Raw genomic sequence first — 7770 nt, 5'->3', positions numbered from 1 at the left:
TTACAGCTTTGGGCCTACTTGTCTTGTCTATGCGACTGCCCTGCCTCGCGGCTCTAGGACTGGGTCCTTTCTGCCTCTTGAAAGCAGGCTTGTTGCCTTCTGCCGAACGGTGCCTCTTCATTCTGCCATTCGACGCTTCTTCCTCCTCGTACCGGTTGCAGAACCGAGGGTTTCTCGCAGCAAACCTTTTGAACTGCCTTCGACCTACTTCTACGGCTTCATGGGCCCATTCCAAGCGCTCGATCTCCACTTCTGTTGGGTCGACCACTGCTCCCAAGCGTTGTACAATTCTTAGTGCTGCACGGTACTGCGAGAGAGCTCTTTTACTTCCTCTGCTCCGTACCGTTCTCCACTTTTCTACTCCGTTTTCATTTGTGTGCTTCTCCAACACGGAGTTCATTGAATCAGCACTACTCTCGCTCCCCGAGTCCGACGCATCGCTTAATTCGTATTTGTCGTCCCTGGATTGCGACTCAGTCCTCCTCTTTACATCCTCCTTATTACGGTCAGGTAATGAGTTGTTCATCTTGGTCGTACGACCACCTGCCCGACAAGGCGGGCTCAGCGGTCCAGTATTATATACGGGGAAAGAACCACAGCAGCGCCCCTTACTGCGGTAAGGCCATAAATACTTCCCGAGATGGCCCGGTGTCGGGAAGGCTCCGTTCGAATACAGCCGAATTTATCCCCTGGCTGCAAATCGTCCAATAGGCACGGTCCGCATAACACCCTGGATTAGGGGGTTGGCAGTTCTTGGTCACCGACATCCCTCCGCCCTCCTATGAGGCGAAACGGCGTAGATGTCAGTCCTAAACAGCTCCGCCTCATAGTCGGGCGCTATGGAGTTCGGCTAAGCCCTCACACCAACGACAAGGTGCCTACCCTAGTGAGGGAAGGGAAACTCCCACCTGGCGGAGATTGCCGGGAAATCTCGCCAGGGAACAGACTACCCGGAGACCCACCCAGCTTCAGAATTTTAGAAAGGGTGGACGACAATACGTGTAGAGTCAAGTTATGTGTAGGGGAAGCCGAGCCAAAAAAGTCTACATCAAAGGAAGCTGGAATACGAAGCAGCTAGACAAAGAATTTTTTGCGAAGAATTTCTCGCTAAGAAAAGAAATAGAAGTTTTAAAAAGATAATGAAGATGCGATCAAAGAAAAAAAAATATGAGAAGACTTATTAATAAAATAGTAGCGACAATTGTCACCATGAAAGGCGACAACCGTTTCTTTGCGCAGACAAAGATCGGGGATAGGGATGTCGTAGCCTTGCTGGATTCAGGTGCTGGCGCGAGTTGTCTAGGTAAAAATTATGAGAAGCTGATAGAAGGCAGGGAGGATAGCATCATCCCGCTGGCCAATCAAAACATACGCACGGCGAATGGTGGCGAAACGCCAGTGGTTGGTGCTATCACTCTGTCTGTCTTCTGGGATGGAATATATAAGGACCTAGAGTTTCTCATCGTGCCGGGCCTCCAGCAAGAGGTGTATTTAGGGGTAGACTTTTGGCAGGCTTTCGATCTGAATGTTGTTAGTCGTGGGGTTCTATCGCATCCAACTCACACTGGCGTTGCAGAACTTGTACCCGCCGAGGGCGACTTATCATTTGAAGCGGTACGGCATGTTCTGACAAGAGAGCAAAGTGTGGCGTTGGAGAAGGTTAAGGCGCAGTTTCCCTCATTTGCGGTCCTAGGTTTAGGGAAAACGAATGTGGAGGAACACGTGATAGAAGTCACAAATGAAACCTCCCAGTCAAGCAAAGGCATTACCCTATATCACCAGCGATCCAAAAGCTAGTTTTTGAAGAGTTCGATAGGATGCTCGGTTTAGGCATGATAGAGGAGAGCAATAGTAGCTGGAGCTCCTCTGTTTCGCTGGTGACAAAGGGACAAAAGAAGCGTCTGTGCCTCGACGCACGAAAAATTAATGAACGCACCATCAAAGATGCATATCCACTGCCAAATAACGACGGGATCATTAGCCGACTGCAGAACACTAGGTTCATTTCGGCAATTGATTTGAAAGATGCCTTTTGGCAGATCCCGCTCGAAAAGAAATCTAGGGAAAAGACAGCATTTACAGTGCCAGGGCGTCCCCTATACCAATACACAGTCATGCCGTTTGGGCTGTGTAACGCAGCGCAAAGAATGTGTAGACTTATGGACAACGTTATACCCGCTTCTTTACGTGATTCCGTGTTTGTGTATTTAGATGATTTGTTGGTATGTTCCGTAGATTTTTCGTCTCATTTATGGTTGTTGGAAAAGGTCGCTAGATGTTTACGTGAGGCTAACCTTACCATTAACGTGGAAAAGAGTAAATTTTGTTTTAAAGAAGTTAGGTACTTAGGTTATGTAGTGGGCGATGGATGCATCCGTACCGATGCGAACAAAGTTGCTGCTGTGAGGGATTTCCCCGAGCCGAAAACACCAAAGCAGCTCCGACGGTTCCTAGGTATGTCAGGCTGGTACCGTCGTTTTATTCAAGACTACGCAACCATTGCAGCCCCGCTGCATGACTGTCTCACTAAAGACAAAATAAAAAGGTTTACGATGACTGATGAGGCTAGAGATTCGTTTGAGCGACTAAAACAAAGCCTAATTTCGGCTCCCGTACTGGTACACCCCGACTTTGACAGACGATTTTATATCCAGTGCGATGCTTCGACAGACGGTGTGGGCGGGGTACTCTTTCAGTTAGACGACGAGAACAACGAACGACCGATAGCTTACGTTTCCGCCAGACTAAATAAAGCACAGCGAAACTACAGCATAACCGAGCTGGAGTGCTACCCGGCAGTGATAAGCGTGAAGAGATTTAGGCCGTACGTCGAAGGGTTGCCGTTCACAATCATCACCGATCACGCGAGTCTCAAATGGTTGATGAACCAGAAAGATCTTGCTGGGAGACTCGTGCGATGGAGTTTGAAATTGCAGGCATACGATTTTGCAATAGAGCATAGGAAAGGAGCACTTAACGTCGTCCCAGGTACACTGTCGCGAGCACACATGGACGAAATTAAGCTATCTGACAGACTAATGGACATCGACTTCGACTCACCATACTTTAAAACGGAAGAGTATGACGAACTTAAGAAAACTGTGACAGGGAATCAAGATAGACTACCAGAGTTGTGCGTATCAGACGGGTATGTCTATAGACGGACGCAGTTTAACCGGGGGACGATCTTCAGCAGGACCAAGCCTGGAAACTCTGGGTGCCGTCGGAATTGCGTGCAGGATTGGTGGAAGCCTCCCACGGCTCACCTTCTGCTGGGCACGGAGGCATCCATAAAACGTTAGCCCGAATACGCGAAAAATACTACTGGCCTGTTATGGTAACAGAGGTTCAAAATTATGTTAGGGAATGCGAAGTCTGTAAGGGAAATAAAACCCAAAACTCTTTCGACAAACCACTCATGGGAAAGCAACACGTAACTGAGAGACCTTTCCAACGTTAGTTTATTGACTTTATGGGCCCTTACCCACGTACGTGTGATGGTAATGTGTACGTGTTTGTTTGTCATGACCATTTTTCCAAGTTTGTCTTTTTGAAACCTATGCGTAAAGCCACGTCGGTAGATGTTATTAAGTTTTTAGAAAAAGAGGTTTTTCACATCTTTGAAGTCCCAGAATACATCCACTCAGATAATGGCAAACAGTTTGTATCCGATGTTTTTGCAAAATTTTTAGAAAAGTATGGCACAAGACATATCCGGACTGCATTCTACTCTCCACAAGGGAATGCAGCGGAGAGGGTGAATCGCTCAGTACTACAGATAGTAAGATCCTTCATTAAAGAGAATCAAAAGAGTTGGGATAGGTGCATCAGTGATGCGGCCTTTGCCCTTCGTAGCGCGATACACACATCAATAAACTGCTCGCCATATTATGCCACTTTTGGCTTACCGATGATGCAACATGGCACGTCTTATGAAGTATGCCGCAAATTAGGCACCGTGAAAGATACTGATCTACAGATAGAGGCGCGAGCAGATAGGTTTCAAGGAATTAGGGACTCGATAATGAAGGAGCTGAAGTTAGCACATGAGCGAAGCCAAAAGGTGTACAACACCAGATCCAAAGATGTGAAATTCCAAATCGGACAAGTGGTGTATCGCCGAAATTTCAAACAGAGTTCACAAATAAACAACTATAATGCTAAGCTTGCCCCAAAGCAAGTAAAGTGTGTCGTTCTTAAAGCAATCGGCAACTCGATGTATGAACTCGGCGATACCAGTGGCAAGAAAGTCGGCGTATACCACGCTAAGGATATTTTTGTTGCTTAATTATATGTTGAATGTTAGTCTTGGTGACCTATGTTAAATGTAGATGTGTGCAACGTTTTCTAGCTTTAGTTTTAGCTTGACCATTAGAGTAATTATTTATGCAATTATTTATTTCTTTGACCATGTTTATAGTTGACCTTATTTATTCATTTATTTATTGTTTTTTATTATTTATTTATTTATTTTTTATTTTTTTATTTTTTTTAATTATTTTTATAGATTCTGCGATATTTTATTATTAACATACTAAAAACTGTGACATAGATTTAGGTAGATAGATATCTGTGATATAGGCTTAAATACTTACCAGTGATATAACTTTAGATTTAACCCGCATGCCATTCTAGTCATTAATATAAGTAGATATCTGTGATATTAGGTTAGTAGTAGAAACACTTTTTTATTCCGCGTGCTGCCCTTATACGAGTTAATATAAACCCTACATAATCGGAAGAATAGGCAATAGCCCGGCTTTAGGTCGTGGGTCGAGGCCACACGTTAGGCGTTTGAAGGTAGCTTTAGGACAGACTGCGCTTTCAATTTTTTTTTACGTCCACGCTCCATGTTGCATGCAACATCGGCGGTTGCGAGCCTGTAGCGGCAGCCTGTGGGTTAATGCGATGGTAAGGATGTTCAAACATTTACGTATGAATCTGTGTGCGTATACCAGCATAGCTACGTTTACATGTGTTAGTAACTGGTAGAAAGCAAACACTTGGATAGATGTTCGAACATGTATCTGTTAGTATGCGTGAAGTTAGTTCGTGAAAGTTTATGTCCCGCCAAAATAGGATTATATGTATTGGTGTCTTTCGTTCTTGAGTGAAAGTGGTGAGAAAGAAAGGCTTTCGATTTATGGGGTACGACCGCCAAACGATCGCAGAGAATGTCTCAAAAGAAAAGTTGACTTAAGTGTGTGCGGAAGCAAGTTTTAATTATATATATATTTTTTGCGAAAAAAAAAGGTTCGCGATTTTTCTTCATAAAACCGTACTAACGGGTAATTTAGCGGAATCCCAAGGAAGAAGAGGGATCCCATACCCTGCTTGACAACAGCCCCAGGTGAGTCCAGTGAAACCCCTTTCCCCCAGTCCATGGTGCATGTGGACTAATCGTGAAAATAAGTTTAAAAAAAAAAAAAAAATGTTAAAAGTGAAAATTAAGTTGAATAAAATCACATACCTACAATCAATAAAATTTAGTGAAATAAATGAAATTATATACAAAGATAAAATTAAGTAAAAAAATTAGATAAAATAATGAAAGTTAAAAATAAAATAAAATTAAAATCAATTAAATAAAATTATAAAATAAAATTACATATAAAACTAATTAAAATAACTAAAATTACATACATAAATAAATAAAGCCAGATATTTAATAAAAATCTATTGGATAAAATCAAGTAAAATTAATAAATCCAAATGAATGAATAAAATGACATAAATAGGTAAAATGAAATAAGTAGATAAAAGTCACTAAATAAAATAAGGTCACATGCACCCTAATGTGTCTTCCTCTGCCGCCATGACCCCAGTCCCTAATATTCTTCCCCTCTACACATCTAGATTGCTGTGCAAAAATATAAGCTGTCCACCATCACCAGCCACAAACGCAAAAATAAAGCGGGGTAGTATTTAAGCTAAAGGAACTTGCCACACCAGCCACAAATACAGTCCGAAACACACAAAAGCGGGGTAGTATTTCATATAGAGGAAGGGGAAGCATACAGACGGTGCCTGGCTAGACGTCAAGGGAGTAAAGGGGCATCTGAGCGCTCCTGTCCTGGCACCGCCATCATTAAATTGGAGCTGCAGACACTACCACTAATTGGAGGATAGCTGCAGACGCACCTGATTGGAGGAGAGAGACAAAAGGGAGCAGTCATTCGCGCGACGCTGCCGGAATTTGTATTTGCTTTTTTATATATATTTCATTTTGAATTTTTTGAGTAATTAGAGATTTTTTTCTATTAGTTAATTTTAATCACTATTTAGTTATATATATTACGTTTGTTTAATTTGAATTTTAAATTTGGCTTTGTTGAGGTTAATTTAGCTCAATTCGAGCTCTTATCCGACGTCGTTGGGAGTTTTTTTGTACTTTTTCACGAATTTATATTTTTCCTAAATTTTTATGATTGTTAACATTTCTACTCTTACGCTTCGTTTTCTTATCCCCCTATTCATTTCTTTTCTACCTTTTCAACATTTCTCTTGTCACTTATCTACCTATTATTTCCTTAGCTTCTTTTCTATCTTTGTACATTTATCTTCTCCGCGTGTCCTACTTCTTTATATTAAATACCTAATTTTTAAGCTTTCAGCTGCTCACTGAATTTGCCACTTTTTTAATTTGTCCTTTTTGCATGCAAAGATTGCCATTTTCTTTTCACCTTCCTAACATTTTTTTACTTTTTCGCGTTGTTTGCTTTTTTTGCACGTTTTGCTTTTTTTCTTTTCCAATTAGCGCATTTTTCTTTGTTAGTTTTCCCTTCAATTATTGTTTTTCCGTTTTGTTTATCCCTGCTCACGTAAAGCTATTAGAAATTTTGAGTTCACATACAGTTTTTCGGGAAAGATTTTGTACTTCACAGCAATAATTTTATTAGTTCATTTTAGTTTTTTTATTATTGCGGAAAAATAGCCAACTTGATAACGAGCCTTTGATTCGGACCGCGACCACGGATCCGAATAACATTCCATACTAAGTTATTGGCCCTCATACCTCCCATTGTAGGCTGGAACGCTTTCCAGTATAGGTCTGTAGGTATACGTATGTGTTCATTCTTTGCAGCCACGCTCTCTCTCTTCGACGCAGGCGCCTCCGTCGCGGGACTGATCTGTAAGTGCTAGAGTTATAAGTTTTCAACTACCTACATAAATAATTTAAATACGAACATACGTATATATCAAATAGTAAACAAACCTGCTGGAAGCCAGCAGAGGCTAAGGAGTTATTGGGATACAGTGGCGGTCCGATAACGACAGCATCATTAGCATTTATTAATTTTCAATTTTAATTTTTGTACGATAAAGCTTCACATTTTTGTTCGGTAATTTTCGAGTTAAGTTTTTGGTTCACTGTCCAATTTTCCTTTTTACGTAAAATCCTTTTCATTTTTATTCAATAGTTTTCAATTTAAAGTTTTTTTACGTTTGGATCTTCCGTGGGTTTTTGTTAAGTTTTTTTCATCCACAATCTTTCCATTAAATAAACCCAAAAGTAACCTTCCTTTTCCCTATTATCTTCCTTTTAGCCACTTTTATCCCCATCTTTATTATTTTTACTTACGAATATACGTACCTTAGATAGAGTTAGTTCCAACTAATTAGTCTTAAGGAAAATTCTACATAAGTGAAGTTTTTTTGAATTTTTTTGAAGTTTTTTTTTGACCATTAATTTTAGGATATATATTTAATAAAGAGTTTTTTTATAACGTTTTACAAAGGAATCCAAACTTATCATATTTATTAATTCAT

Source organism: Eurosta solidaginis, chromosome 4 (assembly GCF_040869045.1).
Source record: "Eurosta solidaginis isolate ZX-2024a chromosome 4, ASM4086904v1, whole genome shotgun sequence".
NCBI classification, from domain to species: Eukaryota; Metazoa; Arthropoda; class Insecta; order Diptera; family Tephritidae; genus Eurosta; species Eurosta solidaginis.
The sequence above is the reverse complement of the archived record's forward strand: the minus strand, read 5'-3'. Positions refer to the sequence as shown.